At 47.3% G+C, this 18045-nt stretch overlaps 1 pseudogene; it reads left to right on the top strand.

Moving 5' to 3' along the window:
- Window positions 1-17457: 17457 nt before the first annotated feature.
- The window catches only part of LOC119367768, a 1884-nt pseudogene continuing 1296 nt past the window's right edge, over window positions 17458-18045 (top strand).

Below are 18045 nucleotides of genomic sequence, written 5' to 3'. Positions count from 1 at the left end.
AGCATGTTGGATACCCAAATTCCTAGAGGGGCGATCCAGCGATGGGATAACGGTAATTCCAACTTGATTCATCAATCGAACATCATCAAATGTGTGCGGATATATATGGATGTGTCCGTGACAGTTGATGGGGCGCCGGTCATTCAATCACAAGCATGAAATGTTCACCACTAATCTATTGAGTATGTTAGTTTCAGATTGGATTTTAATATGTATCTTAATTATTGCATATCTAAATGACTCAATCAAGCAGAAAATAAAAAAAGAAAAAAATACCCACACGAATCTCCAGGTAAGATCAATGACATAGAATTTGGATGTGCAATACTCGTGCCATATTTAGATGTGCTTTAGCAAAATTATTTTCAATTTTAACATGCTCAACGGCTTTTAAAGGAACTCTCTCATTCAAGTGGGGTGTTTAATTTTAAATTTTGTTCATGATTTTGATTGGTCAAGATTTCTCAAATCGGCAGCAACTAGATTATAAAAATATATCAGTCTCAAACACGCTTTCATCACCTGGCAAAAAATAAAAATGCCAACATGCAACACTGTAGCAACAATATGATTTTGAATGAGTCCCCAATTTTTGACTTGGTCAACAATTTCTCAAGGAACTCTTTCACTCAAGTGAGGTGTTCAATTTTGAATTTGGGTCACGATTTTGACTAGTCAATGATCTCTCAAATCAATCTACAACAACCAGCAATCACACACCCTCATCACCTCACGAAAAATAAATGCAAACATGCGACACTACAACACTGATATAATACATGTGACCACCACATCAAGAAACATTTCTGCATACATGTGGATTAATTTGCAGATAACACATAATTATACCCTTAGAAAGAGACCATCAAAATACCACATTATATAAAAAAAACACAAGTTATCATCTTCCCTGCATGCCAAACCAATTCTTTTATTAATAAAATCCCAACAACACCAACCCTGCAGCAAAGTGCGCCCAATCCTTGTAGTTTTTTTCTATATCCGGAGCACTCCGAATAATAAAAAATATAGCAAAACTTGTTAATAATTATGTTGTGCAAATATTCCAATGCAACAATAATTCAAATATAAATATTATAATACAAATGTAAAGTTTTGAAATAAAATAGTTCAGCCTTCAATTTAACTTATTCGGACACATGTTTTAGTTGCCCTTGTTGAGCATATGGACCGTCCTTTCATTTCCGATGCAGGCAATCAGGGATCTCAGCATTCTGGCCACCCTTTTGCGTCTCTATGTGCCATGAGCCTTGTAGTGTCTTCGTTAATTGGTTCTCTCAAGTACTCCAATCCAAACATCTTGGCCATGGTAGTGGCAAATCTGAACATCTCTTCAAGGCATGTGCTTTTAGATATCTAGAGTTACTCCTCTCATGAATATGCATTCGTGCCGCAGGAAGCATTAGCAATGCAGCCATGCACTTTTTGGTAACCAAAACCCAATGGTTCCAATGACATCCTTCCTCAAGGTGAAGTAGTCATCATAGGTCGTGACATCATTATAGAAGCGATTGAACACATTTCACCGCATCCAAAATCAATGGTGGAAATAGGACTGGAATAACGCATGGGGGACAAAGTAGTATCCCTTCATTGATCTCTAGTAATTGAGAACATGCTCCTCTGCACGCTCAGCGTCTTCAAGAACCGCTTTCATCACCACCATTTCATCCTCATATTCCTCATCCAACGAGGCGAATTCATGAATTAGTTGTAGAAGTGCTCCTTGTCTGAATCCACCGTGTTTGCTTCATAGTAAACAACAAAAACTTTAAAAATGGCTATTTCATTTGGACAAACGCTTGCAAGGCGTGGTGTCCGCCATGGACGACATCTGCATGGGTGGCGGTTTCCTAGGCGGTGGCCGGCGGGTGGATAAAGGGTGGAAGGGTGGAGTAGGTAAAGTGTGGCGGGCTCCTGGGTGGAGCAGCGGAGGTCCAGCAAGGCCTAGATGGTATAGCGTCAGCGGCAGTCTCTCGGGATGTGGGTACATAGCACATGCGGGAGGGACGGGGTGAGAAAAGCGGATGCCATGTGAGGTTTTGGTGCGGGACGATAGTGTCGGATGCCTATGTGGCGAAGGTCCGGACGCCCGCAAACCTCTCGGGTTTTGATTTTAGTTTGTGGGATTCCGAACATTTGGACTTGTCCGGACAAATTTGATGATCGTCATTGGATGGCCAAAAGTGTCCGGATTATCTGGGGGTAGACATTTGGGAGTGAACTCCGGTTTGTTGAAGTTGCCTAATGTCGATAATTTATGTAGTCGTTAGTAATCATCAGAGGTGATGATGCAAACTTTTGAAGCCGCTTCGAGGGGGAAACCTTGTACTTGCTCTCTCATTCTGCGAGTCATTTAAGGGTCTCATATCTTGGAACCGATTACCTAATTTAGTTACGGAGGTGATGGCAGGGTCAGAATTGTGCAAAATACTCCCTCCATTTTTAAATATAAATCCTTTTAGAGATTTATGGACACTACGTCTATATACATCCATATGTAGTCCTCGTTGAAATATTTATAAAGACTTATACTGCATTTAAGAACGAAGGGAGAACCTACTTAGTAGTAGCGGCAGTTTACCATTCTGTACGAACTTCAGCATGACGCATACATGACGTGCACGGATAACCAACTCGCAGGTGACTGTCCCTATCTTTCCGCCGGCGGCGGCCGCTAGCTGGCCTGACCGAGGAATGAAAAATGCAACTAGTTAATCACGTCACGTCACTTGACTGGCTCTCTACACATGTCGATGATGCGCGCGCTGCATCACACAAAAGGTCATGCCGTACGTGACACAAACAAATGGTCATCATACGTTAGTTGCGTGTGCATGACCAAGCACGTACACCCAGTGGAAGCTTCCAAATTTGCACAACTTGAGCTATTTAATTTTCTCTTTCCAAAGGTACTGCATAGTATCGTGATTGTTTATAAAATATACTCCCTCCGTTCCCAAATAGTTGTCTTTCTAGGCATTTCAAATGGACACAACATATGGATGTATGTAGACTTATTTTAGAGTGTAGATTTACTCATTTTGCTCCGTATGTAGTCACTTGTTGAAATCTCTAGAAAGACAAATATTTAGGAACGGAGGGAGTATATACGTAGCACTCAAACAGGTGGAAATTTAATTAGGCTTCCAGGAGCACGTGCTCCCAGGCCTAAAAATATATTTTTAAAATGTTTAAAAAATTGAGACAAATTTTTTATAGTCACATCCAAATACTACCTGCAAAATTTGAGACAAAAAGGTTAAGCATTTTGGCATGTGAAAAAAATATGAACACCAAATGTTATCCCAAAATGTCACCCCAAATTTATTTATTTCAACCGACGAAACACTGCTATTCCGTTTCACATGAAAATTGTCAAGCATGCTCGAACTAGCATCCAAAAAAATACAGAATATTTTGAAAATATTTAATATATTTTTTCGCGTTATTGTTCACCGGGGAGCATGTGCTCTCGGGAGCCTAAACGCCCTTCTCAGAGAGGTCATGTTACTCCTATATATATATGCCCAAAAGGTTCAAGCAATACATCAATAATTTCACCAATCCTTCTCTATGCTCTTACAAGGCCTGGGCCTAACCCCGATTCTATACGACCCCCCCTCCGGGTAGGTCAATCTTCATGATATCCACCAGAGGCCACGCCGCCTTTACCTAGGGTTCGTCCGCCGATCGCGTTGATCGGCTGCCCTAGAGTCTTTTTACCGATACTTTGATCCGGGTTTTTCTCTCTCTTAACAGTTATCGTGATCGACGTTTTCTTTTCTGGTTTTTTGATCTAAGATCGGTTTGCGTCATCCACCACCGTCTGTCGGCCCTCGCGCGCCTCTACTCGACGTCGACTCCATCGGCCTCTTCTGCGACACAGCGGCCTCGCGCGACATGCGGCGGCCGCCCGTCACTCTGTGTCGGTAATTGTCACCATGATTGGATCGGGGCTCTCCATAGACCTCGCCACTGCCCCAGATTGGTCGCATCACGATCCTGACTTCATGCCGCTGGGTACGGCGGTCGCTTGCGTTCAACTCCAGTTAGGCACTGCGTGACCCATGGCTGCCTCGCGTCCTACGCGCGTTGTTTGTTGTGTTGCGCGTCACTTGACACTCTGCTGCGTGCTTACGTTTGCCCGTCGTTCTTCATCGTCTGTCATCCCCTGGACCGACGAGATCACGCGCCTGCTCACCGGGACCCGTTGATGCTTCCTCCATCGTCTGTGACTTTGATATCATCACCGAGCAATGCCCGCGACCTCACGAGCGATTGGATTAATCACCCGCATGTCCGCATCCGCCCCATCCCTGCGCGCGCGACTGGTCCAATCAGTTATTTCTGCGCGCTTTCGCAGGTCGCGTGAAGATCGTCCCCGAGTCCAGCGCGGCCTTCGCAACGGGCTACCATTGCGTCACCCCATCCAGCCACTGTCCGTTGCCTGTGGTCCTCCATGCGGTAGCACGTGGTACACGTTTTCGCCCAAAGGCGGTCCCCATGTTGTGCCGACCCGCGCGCTGCTGCTGTGTCACCCCTTCGAGACGTAGCGCCATGACACGCGGTCCATGCTGCCGCCCTAAGGTCTTCCCATCGTCACCCTGACAGGCGCGCTGCCACATTTTGCCCTGTTAGCGCCATGACATGCGGTTGACTCCGCCGTTCCCGCGAGTCGACTTCTACGTGGTATGTGTCGCGCCGCCTTCCTAGGCGCGGGACCGCCATCGTCCGTGCACCGTATTTTCACATTGTTGGTTTCTTCCTCACCTACTTCGAGTACCGCCGTTGTGCTCCGACGATCGACATGGACCCCCACAAGCTGCCTCTGGTTTTTTGCCGACCACATCACCAACCACATCTTCATCTTCATCCAACACCAGCTCAACGTTGGCGTTGTCGTCATATTCCCCGGCCACTTCATCTACTCCGACAACCACAGACAACATTGGCACCTCCTATCCCACGTTGATTGGCGCCGCAATAGTCATTGAGTCCTCCTCTGCTGGTTTCTCCGACATGGCGTATAGCTCATGTTGTTCCACATCTACGCATGCCCGGTGTTGGCAACACCGACGTGTGCCTTCATCCACGACGTGTCCCCAGGCTTGGCCTAGTAGGCGCCATGTCAACACCGACTACATCCCCTACGCATGCACGGTGCTGGCAACATTGATGTGTGCATTCATCCCCGACGTGTCCTCGGGCTTGGCAAACCCGGTGTGGCGCCTCGTACACCATGTCTTCTTCCTGGCATGCACAACCGTGCCCCTGGCTAACATGGCATCTCCTTGCACCCACGGCTCCATGGTGACTACCTCGGCACCGGCCACCCCCGACTCGACATCAACCAAGGCTTCCCTTGCACTGCTACCTCGACCACGACCTCCGCTCTTGGTAACAACGATATCGACACAAAGGGCTACCACATTGCTTGAGCAACCTTGTTGGTTTTCACTCAAGCCATAACTTTCGTGATATATCTACCATTAAGACTGTGGGGGGTGTCCATCGGCTTATGGCCTTCAGATTCTTCTCCAGTCTCACCGTCTGCGTCATTACCATTGTGACTGTGGGGATGTTGAGTATCATGATTGTTTAGAAAATATAGGATAGATTAGGATTACTCTAACTTGCCCATGAAAACAGTTCTACCGAGCGAAAAAATAGGATCGGCCCCACTCCGCTCCCAAGAGGGGTGACTCGGGCCGGTCCCACGAGCGCAGCCACCCCTTCCTCCTTCGATCCCACTCCCCTCACCGCCGATGAAGGACACCTCCGGTCTAAGGCCGCGAGGCTGGCGGCAGTGGTGAGTCTGTTGGAAATATGCCCTAGAGGCAATAATAAAATGATTATTATTATATTTCCTTGTTCATGATAATTGTCTATTATTCATGCTATAATTGTGCTATCCGGAAATCATAATACATGTGTGAATACATAGACCATAACATGTCCCTAGTGAGCCTCTAGTTGACTAGCTCGTTGATCAACATATAGTCATGGTTTCCTGACTATGGACATTGGATGTCATTGATAACGGGATCATATCATTAGGAGAATGATGTGATGGACAAGACCCAATCCTAAGCATAGCACAAGATCATGTAGTTCGTTTGCTAGAGCTTTTCCAATGCCAAGTATCATTTCCTTAGACCATGAGATCGTGTAACTCCCGAATGCTGTAGGAGTGCTTTGGGTGTACCAAATGTCACAACGTAACTGGGTGACTATAAAGGTATACTACAGGTATCCCCAAAAGTATCTGTTGAGTTGACACGGATCAAGACTGGAATTTGTCACTCCGTATGACGGAGAGGTATCTCTGGGCCCACTCGGTAATGCATCATCATAATGAGCTCAATGTGACCAAGTGTTTGGTCACGGGATCATGCATTACGGTACGAGTAAAGTGACTTGCCGGTAACAAGAGTGAACGAGGTATTGGGATACCGACGATCGAATCTCGGGCAAGTAACGTACCGATTGACAAAGGGAATTGTATACAGGATTACTTGAATCCTCGACATCGTGGTTCATCCGATGAGATCATCGAGGAGCATGTGGGAGCCAACATGGGTATCCAGATCCCGCGGTTGGTTATTGACCGGAGAGTCGTCTCGGTCATGTCTGCGTGTCTCCCGAACCCGTAGGGTCTACACACTTAAGGTTCAGTGACGCTAGGGTTGTAGAGATATTAGTATGCGGTAACTCAAAAGTTGTTCGGAGTCCCGGATGATATCCCGGACGTCACGAGGAGTTCTGGAATGATCCGGAGGTGAAGTATTGTATATAGGAAGTCCAGTTTCGGCCACCGGGAAAGTTTTGGGGGTCACCGGTATTATACCGGGACCACCGGAAGGGTCCCGGGGGTCCACCGGGTGGGGCCACCTATCCCAGAGGGCCCCATGGGCTGAAGTGGGAAGGGAACCAGCCCCTGGTGGGCTAGTGCGCCCCCCTTGGGGCTCTCCCTATGCCTAGGGTTGGAAACCCTAGGGGTGGGGGCGCCCCACTTGGCTTGGGGGGAAAGTCCCCCCCTTGGCCGCCCCTCCCTTGAGATTCAATCTCTAGGGGGCCGGCGCCCCCCCCAGGGTTCCTATATAAAGAGGGGGGAGGGAGGGCTGCGCACCCCTGCTCCTGGCGCCTCCCTCTCCCTCCGCAACACCTCTCCCTCTCGCTGAGCTTGGCGAAGCCCTACCGAGATCGCCGCTACTTCCACCACCACGCCGTCATGCTGCTGGATCTCCATCAACCTCTCCCTTCCCCTTGCTGGATCAAGAAGGAGGAGACGTCTTCCCCAACCGTACGTGTGTTGAACGCGGAGGTGCCATCCGTTCGGCACTAGGATCTTCGGTGATTCGGATCACGACGAGTACGACTCCCTCAACCCCGTTCTCTTGAACGCTTCCACTCGCGATCTACAAGGGTATCTAGATGCACTCCTCTCTCTCGTTGCTAGATGACTCCATAGGTTGATCTTGGTGAAGCGTAATTTTTTATATTTTCCGCAACGTTCCCAACAGTGGCATCATGAGCTAGGTCTATGCGTAGTTTCTATGCACGAGTAGAACACAATCTTGTTGTGGGCGTAGATATTGTCAATTTTCTTGCCATTACTAGTCTTATCTTGTTTCGGCGGCATCGTGGGATGAAGCGGCCCGGACCGACCTTACACGTACGCTTACGTGAGATAGGTTCCACCAACTGACATGCACTAGTTGCATAAGGTGGCTAGCGGGTGTCTATCTCGCCCACTTTAGTCGGATCGGATTCGACGAAAAGGGTCCTTATGAAGGGTAAATAGAAATTGGCATATCACGTTGTGGTTTTACGTAGGTAAGAAACATTCTTGCTAGAAACCTATAGCAGCCACGTAAAAACATGCAACAACAATTAGAGGACGTCTAACTTGTTTTTGCAGCATATGCCTTGTGATGTGATATGGCCAAAAGGATGTGATGAATGAAATATATGTGATGTATGAGATTGATCATGTTCTTGTAATAGGAATCACGACTTGCATGTCGATGAGTATGACAACTGGCAGGAGCCATAGGAGTTGTCTTTATTTTTTGTATGACCTGCGTGTCATTGAATAACGCCATGTAAATTACTTTACTTTATTGCTAAACCGTTAGCCATAGAAGTAGAAGTGATCGTTGGTGTGACAACTTCATGAAGACACGATGATGGAGATCATGATGATGGAGATCATGGTGTCATGCCGGTGACGATGATGATCATGACGCCCCGAAGATGGAGATCAAAGGAGCAATATGATATTGGCCATATCATGTCACTGTTTGATTGCATGTGACGTTTATCATGTTTTTTGCATCTTATTTGCTTAGAACGATGGTAGTAAATAAGATGATCCCTCACAATAATTTCAAGAAAAGTGTTCCCCCTAACTGTGCGCCGTTGCGAAAGTTCGTTGTCTCGAAGCACCACGTGATGATCGGGTGTGATAGATTCTAACGTTCACATACAATGGGTGTAAGCCAGATTTACACATGCAAAACACTTAGGTTGACTTGACGAGCCTAGCATGTACAGACATGGCCTCGGAACACAAGAGACTGAAAGGTCGAACATGAGTCATATGGAAGATACGATCAACATGGAGATGCTCACCGATGATGACTAGTCTGTCTCACGTGATGATCGGACACGGTCTAGTTGAGTCGTATCATGTATCACTTAGATGACTAGAGGGATGTCTAATCTGAGTGGGAGTTCATTAAATAATTTGATTAGATGAACTCAATTATCATGAACTTAGTCTAAAAACCTTTGCAAAATGTCTTGTAGATCAAATGGCCAACGCTCATGTCAACCTCAACTTCAACGCGTTCCTAGAGAAAACCAAGCTGAAAGATGATGGCAGCAACTATACGGACTGGGTCCGGAACCTGAGGATCATCCTCATAGCTGCCAAGAAAGCATATGTCCTAGAAGCACCACTAGGTGAAGCACCCATTCCAGAGAACTAAGACGTTATGAACGCTTGGCAGTCGCGTGCTGATGATTACTCCCTCGTTCAGTGCGGCATGCTTTACAGCTTAGAACCGGGGCTCCAAAAGCGTTTTGAGCAACACGGAGCACATGAGATGTTCAAAGAGCTGAAAATGGTTTTCCATGCTCATGCCCGGGTTGAGAGATATGAAGTCTCCGACAAGTTCTACAGTTGTAAGATGGAGGAAAATAGTTCTGTCAGTGAGCACATACTCAAAATATTTGGGTTGCACAACCGCTTGTCCCAGCTGGATATTAACCTCTCGGACGAGGCGGTCATTGACAGAATCCTTTAGTCGCTCCCACCTAGCTACAAGAGCTTTGTGATGAACTACAATATGCAGGGGATGGTGAAAACTATTCCTGAAGTATTTTCAATGCTGAAATCAGCAGAGGTGGAAATCAAAAAGGAACATCAAGTGTTGATGGTCAATAAAACCACTAGTTTTAAGAAAGGCAAGGGTAAGAAGAACTTCAAGAAGGACGGCAAGGGAGTTGCCGCGCCCGGTAAACCAGTTGTCGGGAAGAAGCCAAAGAATGGACCCAAACCTGAGACTGAGTGCTTTTATTGCGAGGGAAAGGGACACTGGAAGCGGAACTGCCCCAAATACTTAGCGGACAAGAAGGCTGGCAACACTAAAGGTATATGTGATATACATGTAATTGATGTGTACCTTACCAGTACTTGTAGTAGCTCCTGGGTATTTGATATCGGTGCGGTTGCTCATATTTGTAACTCAAAACAGGAGCTGCGGAATAAGCGGAGACTGGCGAAGGACGAGGTGACGATGCGCGTCGGGAATGGTTCCAAGGTCGATGTGATCGTCGTCGGCACGCTACCTCTACATTTACCTATGGGATTAGTTTTAAACCTCAATAATTGTTATTTAGTGCTAGCTTTGAGCATGAACATTGTATCTGGATCTCGTTTAATACGAGATGGCTACTCATTTAAATCCGAGAATAATGGTTGTTCTATTTATATGAGAGATATGTTTTATGGTCATGCCCCGCTGGTCAATGGTTTATTCTTAATGAATCTCAAACATGATGTTGCACATATTCATAGTGTGAATACCAAAAGATGTAAGATTGATAATGATAGTCCCACATATCTGTGGCAGTGCCGCCTTGGTCACATCGGTGTCAAACGCATGAAGAAGCTCCATACAGATGGACTTTTGGAGTCTCTTGATTTCGAATCATTTGACACGTGCGAACCATGCCTCATGGGTAAAATGACCAAGACTCCGTTCTCCGGAACAATGGAGCGAGCAACCAACTTATTGGAAATCATACATACTGATGTGTGCGGTCCAATGAGCGTTGAGGCTCATGGAGGCTATCGTTATGTTCGCACTCTCATTGACGACTTGAGTAGATATGGGTATGTCTACTTGATGAAACACAAGTCTGAGACCTTTGAAAAGTTCAAGGAATTTCAGAATGAGGTAGAGAATCAACATGACCGAAAGATAAAGTTCTTACGATCAGATCGTGGGGGAGAATATTTAAGTCACGAATTTGGTACGCACTTAAGGAAATGTGGAATCATTTCACAACTCACGCCGCCTGGAACACCTCAGCGTAATGGTGTGTCCGAATGTCGTAATCGCACTCTATTGGATATGGTGCGATCTATGATGTCACTCACCGATTTACCGCTATCATTTTGGGGATACGCTCTAGAGACAACTACATTCACTTTAAATAGGGCACCATCTAAATCCGTTGAGACGACACCGTATGAATTATGGTTTGGGAAGAAACCTAAGTTGTCGTTTCTAAAAGTTTGGGGATGCGATGCTTATGTCAAGAAACTTCAACCTAAAAAGCTCGAACCCAAGTCGGAAAAATGCGTCTTCATAGGTTACCCTAAGGAAACCATTTGGTATACCTTCTATCTCAGATCCGAGGGCAAGATCTTTGTTGCCAAGAACGGGTCCTTTCTAGAGAAAGAGTTTCTCTCGAAAGAAATAAGTGGGAGGAAAGTGGAACTTGATAAAGTACTACCTCTTGAACCGGTAAGTAGCGTAGCTCAGGAAGATGTTCCTGTGGTGCCTGCACCGACTAGAGAGGAAATTAATGATGATGATCAAGGTACTTCGGATCAAGTTACTACTGAAGTTCGTAGGTCCACGAGGACACGTTCCACACCAGAGTGGTATGGCAACCCTGTCCTGGAAATCATGTTGTTAGACAACGGTGAACCTTCGAACTATGAAGAAGCAATGGCGGGCCCAGATTCCAACAAATGGCTTGAAGCCATGCAATCCGAGATAGGATCCATGTATGAAAACAAAGTGTGGACTTTGACAGACTTGCCCGATGATTGGCGAGCGATAGAAAACAAATGGATATTTAAGAAGAAGACGGACGTGGATGGTAATGTTACCATCTATAAGGCTCGACTTGTCGCTAAGGGTTATCGACAAGTTCAAGGGGTTGACTACGATGAGACCTTCTCATCCGTAGTGAAGCTTAAGTCCGTCCGAATCATGTTAGCAATTGCCGCATTCTATGATTATGAGATATGGCAAATGGACGTCAAAACGGCATTCCTTAACGGCTTTCTTAAGGAAGAATTGTATATGATGCAGCTGGAAGGTTTTGTCGATCCTAAGAATGCTAACAAGGTATGCAAGCTCCAGCGCTCCATCTATGGGCTGGTGCAAGCATCTCGGAGTTGGAACATTCGCTTTAATGAAATGATCAAAGCGTTTGGGTTTATGCAGACTTATGGAGAAGCCTGTGTTTACAAGAAAGTGAGTGGGAGCTCTGTAGCATTTCTCATATTACATGTGGATGACATACTTTTGATGGGAAATGATATAGAACTTTTGGACAGCATTAAGGCCTACTTGAATAAGTGTTTGTCAATGAAGGACCTTGGAGAAGCTGCTTACATATTAGGCATCAAGATCTATAGAGATAGATCAAGACGCCTCATAGGTCTTTCACAAAGCACATACCTTGATAAGATATTGAAGAAGTTCAATATGGATCAGTCCAAGAAGGGGTTCTTGCCTGTGTTGCAAGGTGTGAAATTGAGCTCGACTCAATGTCCGACCATGGTAGAAGATAGAGAAAAGATGAGTGACGTCCCCTATGCCTCGGCCATAGGGTCTATCATGTATGCCATGCTGTGTACCAGACCTGATGTAAACCTTGTCGTAAGTTTGGTAGGAAGGTACCAAAGTAATCCCAGCATGGAACACTGGACAACAGTCAAGAATATCCTGAAGTACCTGAAAAGGACTAAGGATATGTTTCTCGTTTATGGAGGTGACGAAGAGCTCGTCGTAAAGGGTTACGTCAACGCTAGCTTCGACACAGATCTGGATGACTAAGTCACAAACCGGATACATGTATATTTTGAATGGTGGGGCAGTAAGCTGGTGCAGTTGCAAGCAAAGCATCATGGCGGGATCTACATGTGAAGCGGAGTACATGGCAGCCTCGGAGGCAGCGCATGAAGCAATCTGGATGAAGGAGTTCATCACCGACCTAGGAGTCATACCCAATGCGTCAGGGCTGATCACTCTCTTCTGTGACAACACTGGAGCTATTGCCCTTGCCAAGGAGCCCAGGTTTCACAAGAAGACCAGGCACATCAAGCGTCGCTTCAACTCCATTCGTGAAAATGTTCAAGATGGATACATAGATATTTGCAAAGTGCATACGAATCTGAATGTCGCAGATCTGTTGACTAAACCTCTTCCGCGAGCAAAACATGATCAACACCAGAACTCTATGGGTGTTCGATTCATCACAATGTAACTAGATTATTGACTCTAGTGCAAGTGGGAAACTGTTGGAAATATGCCCTAGAGGCAATAATAAAATGATTATTATTATATTTCCTTGTTCATGATAATTGTCTATTATTCATGCTATAATTGTGTTATCCGGAAATCATAAGACATGTGTGAATACATAGACCATAACATGTCCCTAGTGAGCCTCTGGTTAACTAGCTCGTTGATCAACATATAGTCATGGTTTCCTGACTATGGACATTGGATGTCATTGATAACGGGATCACATCATTAGGAGAATGATGTGATGGACAAGACCCAATCCTAAGCATAGCACAAGATCGTGTAGTTCGTTTGCTAGAGCTTTTCCAATGTCAAGTATCATTTCCTTAGACCATGAGATCGTGTAACTCCCGGATGCCGTAGGAGTGCTTTGGGTGTACCGAACGTCACAACGTAACTGGGTGACTATAAAGGTATACTACAGGTATCCCCGAAAGTATCTGTTGAGTTGACACGGATCGAGACTAGGATTTGTCACTCCGTATGACGGAGAGGTATCTCTGGGCCCACTCGGTAATGCATCATCATAATGAGCTCAATGTGACAAAGTGTTTGGTCACGGGATCATGCATTACGGTACGAGTAAAGTGACTTGTCAGTAACGAGATTGAACAAGGTATTGGGATACCGACGATCGAATCTCGGGCAAGTAACGTACCGATTGACAAAGGGAATTGTATACGGGATTACTTGAATCCTCGACATCGTGGTTCATCCGATGAGATCATCGAGGAGCATGTGGGAGCCAACATGGGTATCCAGATCCCGCTGTTGGTTATTGACCGGAGAGTCGTCTCGGTCATGTCTGCGTGTCTCCCGAACCCGTAGGGTCTACACACTTAAGGTTCAGTGACGCTAGGGTTGTAGAGATATTAGTATGCGGTAACCCAAAAGTTTTTCGGAGTCCCGGATGAGATCCCGGACGTCACGAGGAGTTCCGGAATGATCCGGAGGTGAAGAATTGTATATAGGAAGTCCAGTTTCGGCCACCGGGAAAGTTTCGGGGGTCACCGGTATTGTACCGGGACCACCGGAAGGGTCCCGGGGGTCCACCGGGTGGGGCCACCTATCCCAGAGGGCCCCATGGGCTCAAGTGGGAAGGGAACCAGCCCCTGGTGGGCTGGTGCGCCCCCCTTGGGCCTCCCCCTGCGCCTAGGGTTGGAAACCCTAGGGGTGGGGGCGCCCCACTTGGCTTGGGGGGCAAGTCCCCCCTTGGCCGCCGCCCCCCCTCTTGAGATTCAATCTCTAGGGGGCCGGCGCCCCCCAGGGCCCCTATATAAAGAAGGGGGAGGGAGGGCTGCGCACCCCTGCTCCTGGCGCCTCCCTCTCCATCCGCAACACCTCTCCCTCTCGCTGAGCTTGGCGAAGCCCTGCCGAGATCGCCGCTACTTCCACCACCACGTCGTCGTGCTGCTGGATCTCCATCAACCTCTCCCTTCCCCTTGCTGGATCAAGAAGGAGGAGACGTCTTCCCCAACCGTACGTGTGTTGAACGTGGAGGTGCCGTCCGTTCGGCACTAGGATCTTCGGTGATTTGGATCACGACGAGTACGACTCCCTCAACCGCGTTCTCTTGAACGCTTCTGCTCGCGATCTACAAGGATATGTAGATGCACTCCCCTCTCTCATTGCTAGATGACTCCATAGATTGATATTGGTGAAGCGTAGAAAATTTTTATTTTCTGCAACGTTCCCCAACAGAGTCCTCATCCTTCTCGCGCGACTGATGGTGACGGGGCCCCCATCATCTCTCGTTGCGGGATCTACGACGGAGATGGGCGGCGGGCCTGGATTTCTCCGGCGACCACGACTGACGTTGTGGCCGCGAGGGCGGCACGACGTCTCGTTCGAGGGGCTCGATGCGGCTTAGCTTCTCATCTCCGTGTGGTGCGGGTGGTGGCGGTGGTGCCCGCTGAGCTCTCTGGCCTGCTATTGGGAGTCGGCGGTAGTTCGGTCCTTTGGTTCTTTTTGCTTTAAGATGGTCTTCTTCCGGTCGTCGGCCCTCGTAGATCTGGCCATTGACAAGTTTCGGAATGCTCCGCTGAAGATCTTCATTGGGTGCTTGGCGCGTGTAGATTTCTGGATCAGATGGGATTAGGTCGTGTGCACTCTGATTTCAGCCCGAGTGGCTTGAGGAGGGTGTGACGCGAAGCTTCATTGCCTGTTTACAGCATGGGGCACATAGGTATTTCGATTTCCATGGTGAAGGCAGTGATAGAGAATGTCATGGTGGCTGAGGTCTGAGACCTGGTAATGGCGGATCGAGTCTTCGTGGCGATGAGGACTTTGCTTGGTGATTTGTGACTTGTGGCAGTGGCATCGGCAAGTGGGGGCGGCAATACAGGCGGAGTACAGAGTCTTAACTTTCATGGTGAAAGCCCAAGGTCTGGCCTTAATTGGTTGTGCCTGGCAGTGACCTTGTTGAAGGCATTGTTTTGAGAGCGCAAATCTTGTCCAGGGTGAAAACTTAAGATCTAGGATCAGGCGATGATGGTGTTTCTGCACTAGTTCCTTCTTGCAGGCATCACTTTTGAAGAATTGGGACTTCGGATATTGTCTAGGTGCTGGTTCGTGCTGCAGCTACAAGAAATTGATCATTGTTGCGGGATCTTTCTTTTTTTCTTCTTGTTATTGTCTTTGGCTGCGTACATCCGAAATGTCTTTACGACATTGCGTTGTTGCATAGGCTGGGTGTAATTGGTATCTCAACGATATAAATATATTACCTTTGTCGAAATATATATGCCCATGAGGTTTAAGCAATATATTAATAATTCCATCAACCCATGCCTGTTCCTCTTGCAGGTATGTAAGTCCAAGTGGGAGTAGAATGTACCTGACCGGGTAAATTTGTCCAGGTACTGACGTCCAGGATTTGAAAAACAAAAGCATCTGAATTTTCTCACTTTGTCTTCGCTGGTCATTTGCATCACCTAAGATAATACACGCCATGATGACGATGGACCTGCCCATCAAAATGATAGAAGCCGCCAACAAAATATGTAGAGGTATCCTGTGGAAGGGTCGCCAGGACGTGCATGGAGGGCATTGTTTGGTGGCCTGGGACAAAGTCTGCTCGCCGAAGGAGTATGGTGGTTTGGGAGTGCCCAACCTGCGCCTACTTAATATGTCGCTGAGAGCGAGATGTTCGTGGCTGGCGCGGATGGATCCGGCCAGACCATGGGCAAAATTCTACATTCAAGTCTCATCGGACTTACTAGCCATCTACAGAGCAGCCACAAAGTGCACCATTGGGGACAGATCCACGGTCCTATTCTGGACGGATTGGTGGCTTCACGAGAGCCGCATACACGATATCTTGCCAAACCTACTTGGTGTCGTCAAGAGGAGTGCAACAAAAGTCAGGACAGTGAGACAAGCTATGTCAGGGCAATGGTGGCGTGATGTGTCGCCCAACATGGACGCCCAGGCCATACAAGAGTTCCTACAATTGGTCGACCGACTACGGAGTGTCGAACTAGCGGACGGGATTGACGACAAAATTGTCTGGACTTGGGAAGGAGATGGCTTGTTCTCTGCTCGGTCAGCCTATCGAGCTCATTTTGCTGCACGTATCGAGTCGGCGGGAGCAACGGAGATTTGGAAATCCATAGCACCGGCACCATGCAAGTTCTTTTCCTGGCTGACGACACATAAAAGATGTTAGACGGCGGACAGATTACAACGACGGTTATTGCCTCATCCGGTGGCATGCCCGTTCTGCGATCAGGAGCCCAAAATGATCGATCACCTGCTCCTTGAATGTGTTCTCGCTCGACAAGTATGGTCCGTCATCATGGGTAACCGGGGAAAGCCTCACTGGACTTCGGAGCCGGAGGCTGAGGTCGTAGGAGGGTGGACTCCTTTTAACATCCAGAAGAACAAGAGGAATGAAACATGGACAGTGATCGCTCTAGTGGCTTGGACATTGTGGAAACACAGGAATAACATCGTGTTCAACGGAGCTTCTCCATCCATGAACACGGTCGTCAGCCAGATCGAAGTGTAGGGACATAACTGGAGGGCTGCGACCCTGCTGCGGGAGGCAAGATTGCTCCCAACTAGGTTAGATCGGTTGAGGGGCAGCGAGTAGTTAGCATGCGGTCTCGGGCTCGTGCAGCTGTGGGTTGTGTTGTAACTTTGTAAAAACCCGTCATCTTGGCATCTTCTATCTTTGATCTCGATACATCTGCTTGACGTATCCTTGAAAAAGGCTTTTTGGCCTTTTGGTTGTATTTTGTTTTATTATTTCGGATTTATGTATCCGTTTATTAACGAAATCACAGACTATGGAGGATGCAAGCTACTCCGTGGGGAAAACATACAGCATGGCAGTACGTACGTCATTATCGACGCTATGACCACGTACGCAACGGGCGCGACGTTAATCAGAGTTTGACCACACTTCTTTATACCCACTACACAAGACTCATAATTAGCACCGCCGGGTGATGATCGTCTTCTTTTTTTCAACAACCTTTTTATATAATCTGCAGGCCACGACTGCAAGACGTCAGATTAACAATCCTCAAGGCTCCAGCCTCCCCTACAAATACCGGAGCCTGTCCGGCTTGTTTCTTCACCAGCTACCTATACTGCAAGACAAAGCAAAGCAATTTAGGAAACAACCAGTTTTACTGTGGAATTGTCTAGCTGCCGATCGGCAATGGCGACCAAGATCTACATCGTGTAATGCTCCGCCTATACTCTGCTCACTCTTGTTCCGGCTAGTTAGCTCAGTGATTTGATTATTACTCCATTTTTTTTTGTTCATCTGCATCGATTCAGGTACTATTCGACATGGGGACACGTCGCGACGCTTGCGGAGGAGATTAAGAAGGGCGCCGACTCCGTCCCTGGCGTCGAGGTCACCATCTGGCGGGTGCCCGAGACGCTGCCAGAGGATGTGCTGGGGAAGATGCACGCGGCGCCTGGGCGTGAGGATCATCCCGTCATCACAGCGAGAGTATTTGACCAAAAACTATCACAATTCACGGAACCGTGACGAAAAACTATCACTTTACGATTTTGTCCCGAAAACTACCACTTTTTTGCTAATCTCTGACTAAAAACTACCATGTGTGTAAATCAACAGATTCATCCATTTTAAACACGTTTATGATAGACCTGGCCCGCATGTAAGTGTTGCTCGCCGGCGCAGGGGGTGCGCGGCGGAGCTGCTGCT

Source organism: Triticum dicoccoides, chromosome 2B, assembly GCF_002162155.2.
Source record: "Triticum dicoccoides isolate Atlit2015 ecotype Zavitan chromosome 2B, WEW_v2.0, whole genome shotgun sequence".
Lineage (NCBI taxonomy): Eukaryota > Viridiplantae > Streptophyta > Magnoliopsida > Poales > Poaceae > Triticum > Triticum dicoccoides.
Note: the sequence above shows the minus strand (reverse complement) of the source record. Positions and strands in the feature narration are given on the sequence as shown.